This window comes from Myiozetetes cayanensis, unplaced genomic scaffold (genome assembly GCF_022539395.1).
Source record: "Myiozetetes cayanensis isolate MyiCay16 unplaced genomic scaffold, myiCay2020 scf1, whole genome shotgun sequence".
Taxonomy (NCBI): domain Eukaryota; kingdom Metazoa; phylum Chordata; class Aves; order Passeriformes; family Tyrannidae; genus Myiozetetes; species Myiozetetes cayanensis.
Window position 1 is genome coordinate 36,872,776 of NW_026086604.1, and position 21,016 is coordinate 36,893,791.

Sequence of the window (21,016 nt, forward strand, 5' to 3'; positions counted from 1 at the left end):
TGGAAGCAGTGACAGCATTCAAGGCTGCATTTCCATCCTGGATGCTGTTGTGCACTGACAGTACACTAACACTGTTGTACATGAAACCTAACCACCACCACCCCATGGGATTACAAGGATACTTCCTAGAAAGTCTTTACTCTCTCAATGCATAAAACTGCGCTTCTAATATAAATAAACGTTTAAATAACTTCCATAAGAAATACTGTATTTTTCAGTGCATGGTTATCTCAACTTGCATTGTTTCTTGTACTCGTAAGGCAAGTGTAACAAAAGGAAACATTTTGGAGATAAGTATTTCTGGACTGGGCTTTTTCCTTCAGTTTGAAATCAGAGTATAATCATCATCATCATCACTTTTGCTGTTCTGTCAAGGTCTGAATACTCAATTCAACACTGAGTATCCTCAGTTGTTCAAGATGACCTTGCCAGTAGACTGGAGAAACACAGTTGCAACTGAAATCAAAGAACTGAGAAGCAGAAAGAAAGGGCATGGTGTAACAAAGGGATGAGGGGGCCTAAATGTGCTTGGTGGTCTGACTCCCAGGCATGGACAGCAGATCATAAGGGAAGGTTATGAGCTAAAAAACACTGATTGTGCTAATCGCAAAACTTTTGATATACTCTACGGATGGCAGGACAATGAACTTTGTTCTAGTTCAGAGCTCTAGTTTCAGCCTAAATTAGAAAGATCAATAGAGGATTAACTACAAAAATCTGCAATTCTTCTCAGATGAACCAAGATATATTTATTTAAGAAGCTTTCCAACAGTGAAGTTAACACCTTACAACAGCTATTTTTAAAAAGTAGAGGTTGGCAGACCTTTAGAAGTACCTACGTTTAATCTTGAAGAAATACATAGAAAACATTTCCACTACTACTCACTTTTTTTCAGCCAACTTTCTACACAAAGTTCAATTAATCTTGTCAGTATGAAGGAAAGATTCTGCATATATCATCACTACATTCAAAATCCTGGCAAGCTAACAAAGCCATAGCATAGTCAAATCTCCCAGAGTGCCTGAGACTATAGCATTTATAGGTTCAAAAGAGTTCTTGGGGTCACATTTCTTTTTCTTCCATCAGCATTTGTCCTTTACAAGCAAGAATGGGTTCTGGATGACCATACTAAGAAATAACTACAATGCTGATAGACAGAAATTCATGATATGCAAACCTTGTCCTTCTCCCATTGCTGAAGATATCAGAGAATATTTCTATACTTTTGTGGCCACTCAAAGCAAGCTCTGAATACGACAATTGAAGTGGGATATGTTTCTAAAAACAGAGCATGCTGCAGAGCTCAGAAACAGCCTGTTCCCTTGTGAACAAAAAACTGCAGATATATCTTCCTACTAATAATATAAGGAGTTACTTCTGGCTCTAATAAACAATGTACTATGTTGTCTCTCACTAACCCCCCTTCCAGCATTTGCACTCACTAACCCCCCTTACAACATTTGTACCAGGTAGCAAGGAGCAATACACACAAAAGAAGAAAGACCAGAGATGTATTTGTGTGTTTATTTAGCAAGGAAAAAAATCCCTATTTTGAAAATGGTATCAGCCAATTCAATTCGCTTGAAAAATGAATCATTTTACCTTGATATACGATTTCTGAGCTCCTGCTAAGGCTGTCTGGCCTACTCGGAGGTCTTCACCTTTAACAGAGGTCTCCAGATGAAGGCAGATCTCTTCACCCTGGAACTCCCAGAGGCTCCCTGTAGCGATGCCTGGAGACACAGCAACAGAGAAGGCATTTAGCTTCATCATCATGTGTCATCAAAGCCACAGTTTGAGAGTGGACAACAAGGGTCCTGAAAGGCTGAACCTTGGCTTAAACAATGTAAATTTCAGAAATCAGAACCCTTTATATTCATTTGGAGACTGAAAGGCTGCAAAGAGGTAGTCAGCAGTACCAGACAAGTATTCAGTCAGCTGTAGATGGTCTCTACCATTTATATTGCCAGTCCTAACAGCATACTCTCCAAGCTCTGAAGTTTAACAGGTGACCTACAGGTATCAATCCTGAATTTCTCTCATGTCATTATTTTCCCCACGTTGTCAGAGATATGTGTTGGGAATGCTTCAGAGCAAAGAGCACAAATGCAGTCACATCATCTTCTCTGGGAAGTTGCAGAGTGCTGTGCCACTGCAGGCAAAAACACAGCCTGCAAACCTCCCTGCACACGACCTCCACCCAGCTGACAAAGTACTCCTTGTTAGATATCTACTCCAGAACATTGTCTTATGCTCAGAAAAATTAAAAGTAAAAATTCTTAAATTTCTTCCTCAGAAAGGAAGGATAACAAGACTACCTTCCTGAAATTAATGTGTTTCACCACTGCTTTTCACATGCAAAACAACCATACAGAATTTAGTAGGTTACAAGACGTGACCTAAATCCTTGTTTATGTTCTTTTTCTCAAAATGCCACCTGAGGTAAGATCAGCTCTAATCATACAGAAAAGTACTCGGGTACGTAAGATTTCTGGGGTTTGCTTTTACTTGACAGTATGTGATCAAGCACCCTTACTGGCACAAGCAGATGGCACAGCAGCTTCTTTTAGGCAAACCATTATGAGCAGTTTCAGTTGTTCAATTATTTTAATCTTCTAATCAGCTATTCTCTCTAGAAACAGGACTGCAATCAGGTCACAGACCATGTGATACAACACGGGGTTCCTTTAACAAAAATCTCAAAAATACGTGCGAAAACTGTTTAAGCACAAATTCAAAACAGGTTTCTCATACAGATAGCACACCAAACGGACAGCAATATTTGTCAGATACCAAATACTTTGGGCTTCCTCCCTCCCAGTCTTTGGGGAACTTGATTGAGTTTGGGTCTTGACATGAGTACACTGCGTTTGTTTGTGTTGGGTGGATGGATGGAGTCTCACCTTGGGAGACTTGCTGCCTTTGAAACTGGTACAACAGAAATGAGCAGCAATGGAGGGATTTCAGAGAGATGGGTATCTTCATGTAAATGCTTATAAATTAGAAATAATAAGAAGAGAAAAATGAAGGCATAAACAGAGTGACGTAGCATTACCGCTACTCCGTTATTACAGGCCTGCTGTAGTATTGTTATTTTGGTATTTGGTAAAGGAAAAAAAAATTTTAAAACATGGTAAGAAAAAAAAGAGACGTTTTCCAGCCTTGCCTTGTTTTGTACAACAAAGCACAACAAGAGACTACCAATCAGAAACACACTCTTGTATTATTACAAATTTTTCTGATATTCCAAATTACTGTACTTTAATCAATTCTGAACAACACTCATTTCAGTCTCAAAACCAAAGCAACTTTGCAAGCAAAAGGATGTAGCAACTCAGTTTGAGACCCCTGTAAGTTCACATTTGACAAGTCAGAGGGAAAAAAGTGAATGTGGTCATTAATCGCAGCTAGTAAATCTGTTCCAGACATGTTTCTTGGCCAACAGCTTCAGCAAGTTCAAGTACTAACACTTTTATTTCCAAGTTGAGTGAAAATTTCAACAACTATCAACTGGTCAGGATAGAAGACATCCCAAAAATCCCCAGAAGGCTGTTAGATGTAATGCTTACAAAGAAAAAATTGCAACAAAATACTGTGGAAAAAGAAGTTTGCAACTTTTTGTGTAGGCAAATATTCAGCTTCACAAATTCTTTCCCTTCTGCCTGTTGAAATTGGACTCCCTTTCTTTTTATTTCTGTACTAAGTTGCTGTTTTAGAATCTGCAAAGAATATGGTGTGTAGCTCCCAAATTTACATCTGGTGCTAGTAATGTTACCAGTCTCCTATGGGAAATACTTATCACTGAGTTGAATATATTCATGTTTACAGATGAAAGTATGGTATAAATATATATGTGTGCATGCATCTGCACCAATATATATATATTAAAGTAGCTACACAGTTATCAGTCAGCTTCTCTAAAGTGCTCTGAACTGCACTTTAAAAATATTTTTATGAAACTGTTTTGTATTTATAGTCTACATCCCGAGTTTCAGCCTTTATCCAACAAGTTGGAGCCTTTCATGACACATGTAGTTTCCTGCTTCGCTATCCAGTATCAACAAGTCTTTGGGCTTTTTTTCTGAAAAGACTTTTCATCCTCACTTGCTATGTTCTTCCTTTCTTTCATTCTCTTGCTAAGTATGAAATCAAAGTTTTAATACTTAAAAAAATACACAGACTCTCACGGAAGAGAAGCCAAACCTGATTTAGAAGGATTCGTGAATGAACAAATGAATGGGCTCCTTATTCTAATAATCCCAAAGGCATCAATCTAAACCTTTAAACCTCACTCAAGTCTACCATGAGTTTTCCATAATCCAAACTAAAGTCTTGAAAAATGTAGGATTTCTGTACAAAGAAATAAGCTGATATGGATGCACAGCAGCAGACGATTAAGCATTTGATAACTTGATGCTTCGATAAGGTGTCACCTTAATCACTGTCACTGAAGGAAAACTGAAGTCAGGAAACTGAAACTAGAAGATACTGGAAGAATCTAGCTATTCAAATAAATAAGATATATCTTCTGTGTCAAAAGAGATATGAAAGCTCTCTTCAGCCAAACCTCTGTGAGAGAATAAAGTTATTTAACAAAGCAGAACAGATATAGATCTCAGGTTTCAACTATTCAACCTGTTTAATGCAGACCTAAATTTTCACAGGCAGGAGGTACGGACTCACTCCTCTCACAGCTCCATAACTTTCAGGTAAAAAAGCTCACATCAAACATGAATTGAGAAGTGTCAATTTAGAGAACACAATTTTCAGAAACATTAATTCATGGTGTTTTGTTAGGAAGGGGCCATATCCACTAAATCCAGCAATTTCTATACCTGTAGACAGATTCATTTTCATTAACAACAACAATAAACTAAACTGTAATCTGTTTGCATAGTCAGGATTAAGCCACTGAAAAGCTGGAGATATCAAATTAAAGATAAACAGGAAAATCATAAGTTGGGCAGTTCCCACAATTAACATTAATACAGTTTGCATTTTGCACAGCATTACAGTAACTATTACGCTATATTACTTTTGCTGGCTAATAAAAGCATAATTATCTTCATTACTGGAAGTTTTACATTCTGAGATGGAACAACATTCACTTTTTCTGACTTTATACACAGTTGTTAAAAATATTCACCCCAACACAGATCAAGAGGAATACATTTCATTGCAAAGTAAAAATAAAACACCTATAAGGAATTAAGAGGAGCCACAACCACAAAGCTTGATGAAAACACTGCTAGTTTTCCCAAGCAAGAGTTATATCAGCTGGACAATTGAAAGGTAGCAATATCATTAAAAGTCTCATGGTTTCACTACCACTATTATTGCAGCTGTGAGTACCTCACTAGGACATCTGGATCAGCACAGCTATCCATCTACTATATATTATCAGGGAAAGTTATAGTACATTTAAAGAAGCACAAAGTGCACTAATCTCCTAAATGTTAATTATATTGACATAAAGCTTCAATAAGAAGCAGATTACCAAGTCCAACACAGTAATATTTTTGTTTGCTGGTGTGTATGTACACATCTAAGAATCATATCTACAAGAAGAGACACAAAAGCCATTTATCTTCATTTGTTTTCTCCCCATATTCTCAAATACTTTCTTTTCTAGTCTCCAAGACCAAGGGTTTCATTTAAAGTTTGTATCAGTTCTAATAATACAATAGGGAAAAAAAAGGGAAAAAACAAGTTTTCTGGCCAGTATGGTACCTGGTTCTGCAGGAGAGGTTTTATTTTTCTAGAGTTAAAAAATAAATGAAAATATGTATAGACATCACAACAGAAAAATCAGAGTGGGCAGCCGGGTAAAACAGGACTCCAAAGATGAGTAAAAAGAGATCGTTGTTCTCTTGACAAACAAATTGTCTTAGAGGAAAATGAAGAGCAGGAAGATTAAAGTACTTGAACAAAGCAGCAGCATGGATGGACTGATGGGTTTCCATCCTGTCACTCTCTTTGTGCACCTGAGGGACAACAGTCAGATGCCAAACAAATTAATGACAACAAAAAAGCAATCAGAATTAGGTCTGCTAAGACAGGTGGTTATAAAAGAGGATAAACACTACTGTCACGGAAAACTATTCCTTCAAGAAACTCCACTGAAAAGCAGCAGATGACTGAAAGTACTCCCCAGCTGAAAGCTTAAACACTCAAGGGGTAACAACTAAAAACTGACACTGGGAATTTATGAACTGAGTTTATATACTAATGTACCATCTCCTACCCTCTTCAGTCTCTGTGAATACACACCTCTTACCAAGGGACTTGAAAGAAGAGAGACTGTACACTTGTGAACATTCCTGGGTTCGGTGACAACAGCCAACTTAAGAGTTCAAAGACAGACCACAAATGGTAAGGAAAACAAGGTATATGATGAAGAGTAAAATGATTCAAGTGTGGGGTGGTGTGAGAAGCAGAAAAGGCCCTGACACTGTGCAAGCACTGCTCAGCAATAAGAAAAACATCACCGTATTATCAACACTGGTTTCAGCACAAATCCAAAACATGTCTCCATACCAGCTACTACAAAGAAAATTAACTCCATCCCAGCCAAAACCAGCAGAAAGTGACAGGAGAAGATAGATTTAAGAAGGGGCCTGTTACCATGATTTATTTTAAGTAAATAAGACTCGGAAATTTAATCAGAACAATCAAGTTACTTAGGTTTTCCCTATGAAAGGGAATAGAAAAATACCATATTGCCTTATTGCTACAAACACTATAGAGGACCATAAAATAGGGAATGGAAGTTGAAACTAAAGCAAAATAAAGAGACCCTTTGTATGAGTTTTTGGTGACTTCTCTATCAGTTTAAAAAAAAGTCAATTAAATGTCCTAAAAATGATGTCATTAAAGTAGTTAATTTTCAAATTTAAAAAACTCAGTGTACTCTCTGAGTCGCTACTGACGATCCAGGGAAGATGTCAACTATCTCAAAGAATTATTCCCAAATATAAAGGTTCTCTGAATGTCAGTCAGGGTATAAGCCCAGAAGTAAACCAAATTCTGAACTGTCCTCCTTTTGAGTTTGCAATTTAGCTTTATTATTTTTTTCATAGTCCCCACGAAAGATAACCACTCTGTTGTTCACAAGATGCAAGCTAAGTAATTGGCTTGACTTTAGAACAGACAGTAGGAGCAACCATATGCTACAAACATCTTTGCCTGCTATTTGGGAGAAATCTTAAGACATTGATGCAAATATACATGAGAGCAATCAACTCTACGCAGCTGAAGAGGGAATCATGTATGTTACACTACCCTGCCTGCATTATCACAACAAACTTCCCAGAAATCAGTCGTACTGATCTGCTGGGGAGATTTTGAACTCTACCAAGCATAAGAAAAGCATGGAAATATAAGCAAAACTATGCATGAGACAGATTTTAGACCTGACAAGGTCTCTCTAGCTTTAAATAGTGACACCATTATCATTTTAAGAATGATACTCTAGAACGCACAGACACTTCCAAAACCCTTTGCAACATCAAAGTTACGCAAATGTTCCTTAATGCCTTCAACAGGTTTGGACTCCTGACTGTTTTTGTAGCAAATCCAGTCACAATAAGAGAAGTAGATTTTTACGCAAATTATAAAACAAACTTCCTGTAGCCTCTAATCATCTTGGCAGATCTGCATACAACAAGCTGTGCAAGAGACATGAGAGTTCTGACCCTTCCATCCTGATAGTGAACTTCCACGAGATGTGTTACTTCTCCATTTGACAATGACCCACATTAGAAACAATAAAAGTGACATCCAATCCCATTAAATGATCAGATCAAGACAGGTTTCAGGTTTTCGGGACACAGTTAAATGCTGAAGTAAAACCTGCCCAAACAATTTTGCCAGGGAAATGATGCCAGGGAACTGCAGAGTGGTTCTCTAAAGTACCTGAATGACTAGAGGCAGTATGGCACTTTAATCAGATCTATGGGAAATTGGGAAGTAAGAAAGCGCCAAATGGTTCTCGAATACCAAGCCATGCACACTTTCTGGAGAAGTTTTAGGTCACTTTGTTTGCTCACTGGCCAACTTAACAAGAACCGAATTTACAATATAAGCCTAAGAACTAGAACAAGCACAAATTATTAATAATCAGACATTTGCAAATGCAGAGGACAAAAAAACCCACCCAAAAAACATGCGCACACACCCCCCCCCAAACAAACAAATAAACCAACAAAAAAACCCAGACCCTTCAGAAGAAATAGGAGACAACTAGCAGGACGAATCAGCTGAGGCAAACAGTCACTGACTTATTGATTCATGACGCATGACCAAAAAACAAATGGACATTACAGCCTGTAAAGGTAAATTTCCACTTAATTCCAACATTTCTCTGCCCTGAAAGACTCTCCAGCCCATACTTCTACACGCAAGTTTCCAGATAAAAATTTTTCATCAGCAAGTTATTAAAACCCCAAAGCAGAAAGAATTCATTTTAATCTCTATTCATTTGAGGACAGCCACTTGCTTACCCTGCTTCATACCCAGATTGTCATATCTCTCTTCACAACCCAAAGTAACCAGGAAGACTAACTTTTTTCCCAGTTATTCAACTGTAATTTTTTGTTTTCAGATGTTTTGCAACTGGAGGAGAAAAGATACAAACAGTGAACTCAATTTTGACTTTAAATCAGTCAACAAACGAAATGTTAGTAATAAGAGACATGAAACAGATACATTACCCATGACACGAAATACTAAGTCTACAGTTGGGCTTCAAAACAAAACCCCACAGTCCACTTTGCTGGGAATAAGAAGATATACAAACCTTTGACTTGGGGTCAGGACATGGGGTCAAACATACAAAGAGGATATAAATCAGAGATTATTTCTAAAACTTACTTTGCAAAGCAGAAGACAGTGAGTACTAAAGTATTTATAAAAACGTATCAACACTGAAAAAAAAGGTAAGTACAAGGGCGTACAGATGTCAGCCATGCACAGATGTGCTGCCTGCTTCAGCAGTCAGTCCTAATCCCTGTCACCAGCCGAGCCTGGGGACCTTGCTCTCATGTCCAGGTTTTGTCTGCATCGGACCTAAAGCAGGGGAGTTTCCCAAGACCCCACAATACTGACCAAGACGGGGACTTGGGAAGGTTTAAGTCAACACACCTCAGCGTACACACTCTAAAATCTTTTCCTATAAACTACATTAAAGCACGACTGCTGTTTATTAAATATACCTAATATTGAACTTCAAGAAACTACAAGGAGTTTAATGCTCCCCTTTGTGACCTGTTTCAATACTTCACTATCATCATGGATAGGAACAGTAAAATGGTATCACACTTGCAGGGAAAAAGAGTGCTGGATATAGGATATCGATGATTTAACTTTAATGAGGCGGCAGAAGGAATCTTTGCATCACGCCCAGTGAAGCATGGAAATGGCACGTCTTACCAAAAGCCTTCCTCCCTGGGCTACAAGAAGTAGAGTCCATCTCCAGGCCATGGGCTCAGTGCTTCGAACAGCTCAGCAGATGGTTATAAAAGCAGGAATTAAGCATAACATGCCAGCTCTGCAAAGTTTACCTGCATCAGAGGCATTCAATAACAACTTTGTCACACTGCACACCACAATTCTGAGAAGCAGAGAAGGAAACAGCTTTGTATACTGATGCAACTCCAGCTTAGAAACAGGCCATTTGAGGCAATTCTGTACAGAAGTAAAAAATACATCAGATGCCATGACTGCTTACTTTTGTTTGTTTACAGCTAATTATAAAAAAATGTTCATTGGTTAAAAGATTTTAATGGAAATGTGTATTATTTCTGGACAGAATTTCAGTGCAATGGTGCATCACTCCCATACCCCAGAAGCAGCAAATCCAGGACTGTGTCCATCTCCAAGAAGCAGGAAGCTGGCAAACAGGCAAGGGGCAAGCAGCCAAACCAACCACTACCGCTAAGAGCAGTATAAATCAACAGTTTGAATCAAAAGGCTTTACACTTCTCTTCTGAGGACTTTGCCACTTATTCCTCCTTTTATAAGCATTTATCAACCTTGTGTCGGGTCACTATGGTAAGGCCTGAAAGGGGCACCAGTTGCAGAGTACCTCCATGGGTTTATTTGGACCACTTGACTGTCAAATGTCAAACCTCAGGAGTGAAACCTAAGAGACTACATTCTCACTCTGTTCTGACATAAACACAATTTAGCATAGCATAACATGGCATAAAATTTTGAAACTTTTCTTACACCTTATAAATAAAAATATCAAGCAGTCACATGATGTCACTGGATGCAGGGCAAAAAGCGACAGACAGGCAAGAGGGCTTTTCCATGGGTTGCCATGTGCATAGTCTTACTTGGGTAACTCATATCCTCACTTAACAGCACTGAGGCCAGGGAAGAAGAAAAGAACAGATAGTATTTCTAAAAAAGCTTTCAAAGCAAAAACAGAACTCACAAAGTAGATAGTTATTCCAAAGCACCAGTCATAAATGAAAAGATGCACAGGAACTTCCAACTAGTCAATCACACATCATCAGTCCATAAAGCAAGGACTATCTTCTACCCTGAAGCCAAAGGATAACTGAGAGGGATCATCCTATCCTGTCACTGATTCTGAAAACACCTAGCAATTCTTTTTAAATAATGGAGATGGACCTCTAACACACTGCTTAATCTTCATAATTTTAAAAGAATCCACAGTTAAGAAAATTACTACTAGTCATTTTGGTGACCAAAAAAAAAAAAATCTTCAAAAACACAGGCAACATTTTTCTATAACAAAATATGTATTTTTCACTGGAGGCAATCACATATCCCTACAGATGTGCATTTCGATGATTCCATCAGATTAATGAAATATGTCATTCTTCCTTGCAAAAGTTGACAACATGATGTTCTTGTAGAAAACCTGTTCTTTGTGCAAGTTCTCTACAAAGATAGGCACCCAAACAAGTACTAAACCCCAAACATTGAACTGGAACATTCTGAAGCTTAATATATGAGGCATCTGAGGAGGTGCTTGTGTAACATACAAAATTAAGTAATAAAAGCACTTAAGGAGAGGGACAAGAAGGAACAAACTTTTAAATTAAATCCAACATCTAAAGAGGTATCTATCTTAATTTTTATTGCAGTGCTATAATTTCTACCTCTGCATTTGCATACTATACAAGCAATGCATTTATATTTCAAGTTATCCTCACACGATCATAGAACAGTTTGCATTAGAAGGGACCTTTAAAGGCCATCTAGTCCAAGCCCCCTGCAGTGAGCAGGGACATCTTCAACTAGATCAGGCTGCTCAGAGCTCTGTTCAACCTAACCTTTAACATTTCCAGGGATGTGGCATCTACCACCTCTCTGCAATAATAAAAAAGAGGATGAATTTTCAGAAGCATGTTTTCTCAGTCCCTGCTGAGAAAGCGTTTCATATAATGCAATTCAAGCAGAATATGTTTCAATTTGCTTAACACAAACCAGAAAAGAATAATTTTATTACCCTTTAAAGGAAAAGTAGTACACCAAAAGTCACCACTTGGTCACTAACTAAAAAAAATTAAAATAAAATATGTGGGATGTGAACAAAATTTGATAGGTATTACTAAAGTACATTTGACATTATTCTCTCATGTTTTACGTTTTTAATGATCTTGATTATCTTTGCTCACTTTACAGGTAAATAACCTAACTATGCAAGTTAACTTTTTAATCCAGCAAATTTTAAGTGATTTTCAACATTCAAAGAATTGTTGGGAACAAACTTTCTTTGTACTGACAATACTTCAGCACTTAGACTGCATAGCAATTTAATCAGGATGTTATAATTTAGTCCTGCGTGGGTGTCAACTGATTTGCTTCAAAGTCTGCTTCACATCTACATAAGTTATTCACTAAGGAGATGAAATTATATTAGTCACACGGGCTGACTACAATGTTTAAAGCTTCTGCACACTTACTTCCCTTTGGGAAGTTAGAACCTGCAACTCCACACTGGAGTTGGACGACATTGGACAACTTTCCCTAAAAGCAATTAGGGAAACGAACCCAAATTCTCCTGGGCAGATAGGTTTAATTTGACAGGTCCTGTAGCAGCAGACAGACAGACTTTCCAAACTCTCCCACATCCACAAGATATTGGGCAGGAACAGGAGAAAAGGCAAAGTGTTGATACAGGAGTCCTGAACACAAACTTTTTAATTAAAATGACCTTTTCTCCCTCAAATTTGCACTCCTTGATACAGTGCTAGACATGGAAATAAAACTGAAATTCTAAACCCTCACATTTGAAGGAACTACTCCAGAAATTTCCAACTTCAAGATGCCAATACAGACGGCATCTAATTTAACCTAATTTTTTTTTGTCAAGTACAATATCCATGGATTACAAACAACATTTCTTAAGAGAAGACTCTGACTTGATTTACAGAACTTGCAAATTGATGGAAAATTCATTACATCCACCTGTGTAAGTTGTTCCATGATTAATTATCCTAATTTAACTACCTTTGCTTTCAGTTCTACAGTGACACAGAAGCTTAAGGTAAAATTAAAGGCTTCATACAACTATTTTCCCTAAGTTTGTTTAAATCTCTAATACAGTAGATTACCATAGCTGGAAGAGCCCAGAATATCCTATTATTCCAGTTTCCTTATTTAACAGTACTCGTCCCAGTGTTCCCAGTACAGATATTTAACACCAAGCCCAGGCACTGGTGCTGCACTAAACACACAGGGCAGTGAGCACTGAGGAAGAGAGTAGGAAAGCTATGCAAGGCCAAATGAGGGATTTCACATTTTAGTATCTCCCAATGAATTAAAACAAGAATTGGCAAGCTTCCATATTTATTTATTTAGCTGACAGGGATGTTTTCAGGAAAACAAAAAATTCAATCCTCTGGCCACATGTTGTTATATTGATACCACAAGACTTCTTCTGGGTGGTCACACACGAGTCAGGAGGCTGAGGCAGCGCTGGAAGGCTGGGGCCATGGCATGGGACTGAACAGCAGGCACACATGGCCAGGGGAAATGCCAAGGGTCCCCAGCCTCAAGCAGGGTCCTACACTGAGAAATACACAAAGAACATGTTCCTGTGAGTTTTCGTTGATGGTGATCAAAAATACAGGGGGGAAGAAAGACATTGGGGTGCTAGAGTGTGTCCAGAGTCTCTTCTACCGAGTAAGAAGTGACTTGTGTGAAGGAAAGCTTAGATTGGATATTAGAAAAATTTCTTCATTGAAAGAGCTGTCAAGCACTGGAACAGGCTGCCCAGGGAAGTGATGAAGTCAGGGACATGTTTTAGTGCTAGACTTGGCAGTGTCATGTTAATGGTTGGACTCAATAATTTTAGAGGTCTTTTCAAACCTAAATGACTCTGTTTTAAGGTGAACATGTTAACACCCTGATGAAAAGAGAACTGTTCCCATCCATGTTTCAGAGCAGCAGGCTCTTTCCTCACCAGCACTTCCCCAGTGAGGAAGCTTTCTAGTCATGGAGAATAATTTTTGTCGAATAAAGCCTTAAGTTATTAATAAGAATGAAATCTCTTGACCTAGATTTTCTCCAGCTTAAAAAGAAAAAAAAAAAAGCATATACACACACAACAGAGCCTTCCTCTACAAACACAAACATACACTCAACATACAGCGGAGCACTTCAAAACAGATATTTCACAATGAAAACAAAAAAAGGCTTTTTGTGCCCCTCCCTTACCCAGTTCTGTCTAAAGAACATGAATACAGACGATGTTTGATTAAAACAGAAACCTGAACCCCAAGTTGAACGTATTTACTTTTCAAAAGCATTCTACAATTTTATTTTCTTCTTGCCTGCTGTGATAATTGATGAAAACTACACAGGGATTAAAATGAGCACAGGTGCGTGTCTACACAGTTCAAAGAGATTTGATCTCAAATGAAAATAATAACAATAAAAAAAAAAAAGCTTGAGTATTTTTAGGAGCGGATTTAACATAGCCTAACCAAATAAGCCTAGATTAAAAGTAGGATTTTACAGTCCAGATTTCATGTTACTGACATTATGAAATTCAAATTTTAAATTTATCAGAAACTTTTGTGAGCGATACCTGATTTACTGGTGTTAAGAGTCCTCCATATCATAAGTGTCATAAGATCCAAATTAAAAAATAAAGGCACAACAAACCAGTAAAGACCACTAAAATACAATTCAAGAGCATGTGTCACAACAGACACTTGGCACTAAATCAACACTATTTTTAAATTTGTGAGGGGTAAAAGGAAAGTCTGTGAGCTAAGAGTATCTTTCTGCCAATATACAAATCAGCACAAAAAACATGCTTATTTTCTTTGCCAAATTTATACTGCTACAGCTGGATCACAACTTCCTTGCACCCGTGAGGTCAGGAACTGTTTGAAAAGAAACGCATAATACAGCTAATCTTTGTGTCAGCTCATCATACCTAATGCAAAAAACGTGAATTTCCCCATTTTCCCATCCCAGCCTCCTCCAGCAAAGCTAACAAGCACATTGCTAATCTCAAATTTGTTGAACTACTTTGTTAAACAGATTTAAAAGACAAATACACACAAATCACACAGGATAAAGAATTTATTCTGTGCTCAAGGCTTATTGCTGAGCTTCTATCAGAATTGAACAAACAAACAAAAACAACAACAAAAAAGCCACAGAAACAACAGCATTCAATTGTATAGAAAACAAATTTATTTGTCTCAAAGGCACGCCAAAGGAAGGCTCCACTTATTTAGGTATTTTTATACAAGAGATGCTTTCCTGCCTAAACTACCTAAAACACTATTCCTACAGTAACATATATTCAATCTTCTTTTTGAAGCAAAATCCAATATATTTTTAGGCCTCTGAATAATAACAATAGGAGATTACAAATATATGGATCAGAGATGGAAGAACTCCCTTTTCTCCTTTCCCTCCCCATGCAAGGGGGCAAGCTCACAACTCCCCCATAAGGGACACAAGAGCTAACCAGCGGTTCCTCCAGATGGGCTTAATTTTCACTGAAGTACCTTTTTGCGTAGTGAGAATGAGAAAATCGCTGGCAATCATTTTGCAGAAACACATCAGTGAAATCGTCAACATCTCAAGTTTCTTCTCAGCAGCCCTGTAACTTCATTTATCTCTGCACATTCTCCTGTAAGTCTTACCACGTATTTTTATTTTGTAGCATCCACATATACATTAACGCCATCTACGCATCAAAAAAATCTTACTGACTTAGAGGTTTTGAAAACCCCGAAGTTTTGACTAGATTTTCACACAACCCTCGGAGGATTCACTAGGGCACCAAGCCCAGTCCTTCAATAGACTGGTAAAGAAACTGAAATTAAGACATGAAAATCTTAAAAAAGATTACACACACCAAACATATGCTTCTAGCACTTTTTCTTTAATAAAAAAATCTATCATGTGCCATTATTATATAACTCAAAAATATTTCCTTTAAACTTGTTAGAGCACCAAGCTCCTGTTGCTTAAATCAGCTTGTATGCTATCTATTCATTTAACTTATGCTGACAGATGATTTAAATTGCTCCCTAAATATAAAATTTTCAAGGATAAGCAAAAGAAACTGCATAAGGAGAAAATAGTCTTTTACCAACTTCTTGATCAATTATATTGCTGAACAAATTTAGTTGCAGGATCTTTTCCTGACCAATATTAAATTTTAGATGCAGTTCAATTAGCTCAAACCACATTTAAAACTGCAGGGACCATAAAAGTACAAAAAGCCAGACCACTAAAACAGTGAACAAATGATTTTTCACATTTCACAAAATTCTTAAGGTCAGTTCAAGCCCTCAGGAAGACAAAACCTGGGGCTTTTTAATTACAGCATATAATCCTGAACATAAAAAACTTATTTACTGTAGAGTTTCAAAGTAACAAAGAGGAGACTAAGGCATTGATTGAAAAAAATTAAGACTTCATATCCTAAATAATTTAGATACTTTAAAATAACTTAAATATAAAACTGCTGTCATTTAGTTTTAATTAACAGATAACCAATTTATTTTTCTGCACAAAATTGCATAACACATGGTTAATTACTACTCTGTGAAGAGTCTGGGAAAAAAAAAGGCATAAATCTTTACATAGTTCATCAACAATAAAAATCAAAATACCACTCAGTGCCTTTTTTTGGGGAGCGAGCAAGTATAAATAAAAACATGTACTTTAACACACAGGCAACTAAACAGGAATAAGACTGTGAAGTGAATCTGCACAGGAAACCCAGGATTAAGGCTGAAATTCTATTCTAATCCTTCTGTTCACAGAAGCAGCAGTCACCAGGCAGCATGTGGTCTGGGCACGCACCTGCACTACACAGGCAGGATTTAAAAGTGCTTACAAAGAGATCAAGCTTTGTCTGAGAAAAGTTTCTTTTTGGTTTAGGAAGTGGAGTATCTGCCTTCTTCAAAAAACAAACAATAACCACACACCATCAGCTTGTTAGTGATTTTGCCAGAATGATATCTGGATGTGACACACGCACAACCCACCACTCCTGAGAACTGACTTGACAGTGAGGAAAAAGCTCAAGATAAGAGGAAAAAAAAACCCTCTTCTTGTGAGCAGACTAAATAGTTCAAGTAGACACAGTCATACCACACCACTACTCTGTGAACTTTGCATTACCTTTATGTAAATTCCTGGATTAACCAATGAAGTCTATGCACTTGGTAAAGGTCTTCACAAGCTGAAGACTGGAGGAGGAATCCTTCAAACCCAATGAATTCCCCTAACAATTAAATAATAGTATCATTTATCTGGTGCTTCAAAATGACTAGTAAAAGAACAAGGTTCATCTTTAAATATCATCTCCTTTTGCTTCACACAATCTTTTCTGATATTTTTGTACTACAAATGGCATTAGGAGTTACAGTGGGAAACTTCTGGCTGGGCTTGGGACCTCAGGAATTCCTGCTCTTTATCTGGGAGCTCTTCTAGTGCACCTGGGAGCTAAATGAACATCCCGAAGTCCACAGACCCATTTTGTTTCATGGAAAGACTAGGTCACTACTAAAAAGTGCATGGGGAGGGGTTTTCTAAATCCTGTCATTATAGGTTTAGCATGGAGTGCAATAAAAAGAGAACCACAGAGACCAATATACTTTCTAGTGCAGCAGCTTTGAGAAGTCTCTGTTGTCCTCTGAAACCAAAACTACTTTCAGTTCTAAGTCATTTTGTCATAAAAGTTTAAATACTAAAGGACTTAGAGACATTTGGCTCACATTTGGTACTATTTCTCTTGAACTGTAGTAGAACTGAATTTGGTAAGATATACACATAAACTGGGTTCGTCTCTAACCCTGTTAGTAGGCAAATACTGACAATAATAAAACCACAGTTTAACAGTGGGAAGTGGAAATGTTTGCAGGCTATTTTCTGACCCTTCCCCTCAAGCATACATGACAAGCTGATTGCTATCTGGAGTGGTATAATACCACTTCATATTCTGCCACTAGGTTTCTCTATTGCCTGAAGAGTCAGCTGCAGTCCAACAGCAGGTATCACAGAGCAAAGGAGAACTTACTTATTCCCATACACTACATGCATGCTTGCTAATTTGAAATGAAGCTACAGGATGACACCACTAAGTATAAAAAGAATTTTAGGGTATTCATTATTATTTTAAAGCAGTCTGACAACAGCTGCCATATTTGACTATGCAGAAACTGTCAGGCAAGTCAACAAGCTCCTAAAAACTGGCACTCACTGAGCTGATAGTGAAAGATACTTGGAGAAATAAAATAGCATTTCAGCTTCCAAACTGAAGATGTTTACGTAATTAAGATATGCAAGTAAGGATAAACAAGGGGAAAAAAAGAAATCTTAAACAGCTCTGACTATATCTGCAACTATTTTCCTACATATAAAGCCACAGACTTGATATCCAGCTTAGTAAGAGCAAAGGCTCAGATAGTTATTTTGTATCTGCTAATTTCTGAATATTATTACATCATGCTGTTACTGACAATCAAGTACTAATACCAATGGTTATTTAAAAGTTCATGGTAATTATATGACTTATCCTTTTAAACAGTTTACTGTATTAAATACTAAACAGCTTTATCCTGCATAAAAATCAAGCCAAAATACAACAGAGCCTCTTCACTGCAATTCTCAGTTTTTCTATTGAAAAGCAAACTCATTATGTTCTATAAAGAGAATAAAGTCTCAAAAAGAAGACTAAATTCTTTCTTTCCCAAAGGCAGGGTCTGAAGAGATTGCATAAAAAGATTTTATTCTTGGCTCAAATACGAACATTAGGAATCACTGCTTTTGAGCAAGGACACACCCTTTTAAAGGCAGGAGAATTTATTTTGAAGAGCAGTGTGAAATTTCAAGGAAAAAAAAAAAGCACACGTATTTTGCACTTCCCAGCTTTTGGTACTTTTCCAGTTAAGACAAAAATCTCAAAATAACCTCTTCTCCATATAACCGCTTTCTCATAGATGTTGCCAAGTTATCTTACACCACCAGCAAGAACTTCTAGGAGAAAGTAACTATTTCCAGACAATTCAACTCAGAGGACTGACACTAAGCTAAAAGAAAGAGTACTGAGATATTTTAGGGAAGAACCTGAGGCAAGTGCCCGGGGAATACATTTCACTGGGTGCCCACCTCATGCTGCCTCGTCACCAGCCTGTTCAGCACCCTTCGGAAGACACAGGGGAGCAATGCTGTAGCTCAGGACTCACGGACAACCTCTCCAAGCCCAGGGCAGGACATGAGTTTGAGCCCAGCCCTCCCGCTAAGGACTACGTTCCTACCATAGCTAATGGTCCTCAGAGGAGCAACACTTCTCCTTTGGATGCAGACCATGTACTGTAACTGTTTCCGCAGATTTAGTTCAAACCAGCTGCAGAAAAGGGAAAGCTCATCTAGAAGATTAGCTCAGGTCCCCACAGAAACATTTAGGACTTTTAAACAAAGAATATTATTTGTGTGTGTGCACATGTGGACACCATCATGTTACAGAAAAAAAAATACCAAAGGATAGAGAGGAGGATTCAGTCTTTTGTCTCTGAGATGACTCAAGATTACCTGTAGACACTGTTGAGGAATGCTGCGGATTCCTCAGTGTCAATGGTGAAAATCATAAACCAGAGCTCCTCTGTCAACTTTTCCCCTTCTCATGCATGCACGTTTTCCTGGGAACATTGTTTTGCATATTCTCATAGTGTTTTATGTGAAGGAATTGCTATTTTCCTCTGTTGAAGATGCAAAACCTTGACTATGACCTATGAGTGCACTGCACGGTTGGACTCCTGGCACATCAGCCCTTGAAGTGAGCTGTGGCTCTCCTATTAAATACCCCTCACAGAACCAGAGGTAGGGGACACCAACAGATTCAGGAGAGATAGCTATATATGGCCCAACCATACACTCCAACCTATGGTCCAACCCAGAGGGCTCTCCCCAGTTCCAGGGGAGAGGCAGGCCAGGCCGTGTACTGTGGGCTACTGCAAGAAGCCTGAACTTGGAGTACAGCAGGGAGGTTCTGTGCTTTCCAGGGGCTGCCTCTTTTCAAGAACATTGGGGAGCATGGCCATGAGGTGCACCCTACTGTCAGGACAAGCCCAGCACACGCATCCTGTCTTCAAGACGGAATGGAAGACTGAGGAAAGACTCTGCCCCAAGCAGGTTCTTGGCCTCCACCCTACTGCAGGTATGTCTCAACAAGCTGCCCTCACAGCAGAGAAGGGAAAAACCAGCATCAGATGAAGGCTATTTTGATAGCTCCCCTCCTTTCACAAGTATCAGTCTCCAGATAGAATTACTGTACCAGGTACCAGCTCATCTGTTCTTTTCCCTTTTTATTTAAATACCCACATGCTGGCATGTACATAGAAGTAAATTAAGGCACTTTATTACATAGGTCAAGTCCTGACCTGTTCATCTACATACATTAGTATAAAGGTAAAAGTACTACAGACATCAAAAATGAAGAACTTAATGGTTAGCTCAAATACACATCCTAGAGATTGTTAGAAGGAAAAAAAAAAGTAACTGAAAAGAATTTAAGACAACAGAAAAGTAACAACACAGTAAGGCGTTTCTTAATTTGAATCTTTTCCCGAAGAATATTTTCCCTTGTGAATAATTAGAAGTATTTTATAAGCATACAACATAAATCAGACATCTTAATTTTATGTTGCTTTACATTTTGTACTTATTCAAGCTGAAGATCAACTATATAAATCAAGATAATTCAGATGCTTAAAAATGTGGTTTTAAATCATCCCAAAAAGTTGTAAAATAGAGCCCTCTTCATGAAGAACAAATCCATTTTCTTCCCAAGTCAGCAAAGAATTGGTTAAAACAAAACCCATAATGTAATTGAGAACAATTAAGCAGGTATGTTCTGTAATTTCCCACCAGGGAAAAAAAGTTCTATACTTTAAACTGCCAAAGGCTGTTAAGCTTTGAGACATCATATTATTATAAAAAAAAGAGACACTGAACAGTAACCCAATGGCACACTCCCTTCTTTTCCAGGAGCCTTCAGAGGTACAAAGCACAGCAGCCACTACTAACCCAGCCATACTCTAGCACTGTAATTCCCTCCTCCATATCCAACCTCTGCCTCTTCCTTATCTTTGGAGAACACTTACTAGAGGTGTCAGTGAAGTTTAGAGAGTGGTGACCACAGAATTTCTGACATTCTCGTTTACACTTTTATTGTTTGTCATGCCAATGAGCTAACTGATCATGGATAAAAATTGTAAGAGCTGTTTGACTTGGTGAACAAGATAAACAGAACTGAGGTGAGGTATATTTCATTGTCAGAGACCACGATCTTTGCAAGTATGAAAAAGTAAGTTCTGACATTGACTTCAGAAAAATCCCAGCCTAGGAATATCTGTGCAGCTCTATGTAACTCTGCAAAACAACTTCAAAGAAAGAAAAAAAATTAGTGTCCATGTGACTGTTCTACAGAAGAACAAGAGGCTATTTTCTCCACTCCACCATATCAGTTATTCTCAAAACACTTAAAGAGGATTTTAGAAG

At 37.9% G+C, this 21,016-nt stretch overlaps 1 protein-coding gene across 1 annotated transcript in view; it reads right to left on the reverse strand.

The window, feature by feature from the left end:
* The window catches only part of FAM110B (family with sequence similarity 110 member B), a 114,710-nt gene that overhangs the window by 82,069 nt on the left and 11,625 nt on the right, over window positions 1-21,016 (reverse strand). The window contains exon 2 of the mRNA XM_050318755.1: window positions 1,604-1,734. The gene's annotated coding sequence lies outside the window, so the exon portion shown is untranslated. The remainder of the gene's footprint in view (window positions 1-1,603; window positions 1,735-21,016) is intronic.